The sequence below is a fragment of the Penaeus monodon genome, chromosome 17, assembly GCF_015228065.2.
Source record: "Penaeus monodon isolate SGIC_2016 chromosome 17, NSTDA_Pmon_1, whole genome shotgun sequence".
NCBI classification, from domain to species: domain Eukaryota; kingdom Metazoa; phylum Arthropoda; class Malacostraca; order Decapoda; family Penaeidae; genus Penaeus; species Penaeus monodon.
Window position 1 is genome coordinate 27,418,917 of NC_051402.1, and position 697 is coordinate 27,419,613.

Consider the following 697-nt stretch of genomic DNA (forward strand, 5'->3'; position numbering starts at 1 on the left):
GGTGCCTTCTGCACGGTTCTTCTTGTTCATTTTAGGACTTTCTATTTTATTTAGTATGTATCATCTTCATATTGGTCACGCTCCTGGTAGGCCTGCATCTCCGGGGATAGTTGGCTTGTGAGTTAGTGTGGGTCTAAGCCTTTAGCCTGGTCCCCTCACCCCCTTATCGAGGAACGAACAGGGGCCCCTCATTTTCCTTGGCCCCTAAGCCAAGGTCTCCCGCCTCACGGATAGGCTCATTTGGGTTCTTATTCACATAACCTTACATATAATATGAAATTTTAAAATAAAATGCTTAGAAAATGTCTTGGTTGCTGACAAAACTATTAGACCGACAGATGAATTAGTATAAAATGTGTATAAGGGAATTCCTATCTCTAAGCACCAGGAGTGAGTTTAATGGGCTGCCTGTCCCCGCCCAATGAGTTAAGTAGGTGCGGGCCGCTGGAATTGATTTTATCAGAAGCGAACAGCCTTCCCATTTGCGCATGAAGCATCTACGTGAAAGACGAAGAAAATTTGTGTTGAGATAAAACTGCGTTCAGGTTTTAGTGTTTGGTTGCATTGGGTATATTTCAGATCAGACCTTGAGGGGAATCAGAGTCTTGGAGGCAGTTGTCCCACAGCCCCTCTCCAAATGACGCCTCTGATGATAATATTGTGACAGTATTTATAAGTGAAGTTTTTGGAAATGCCG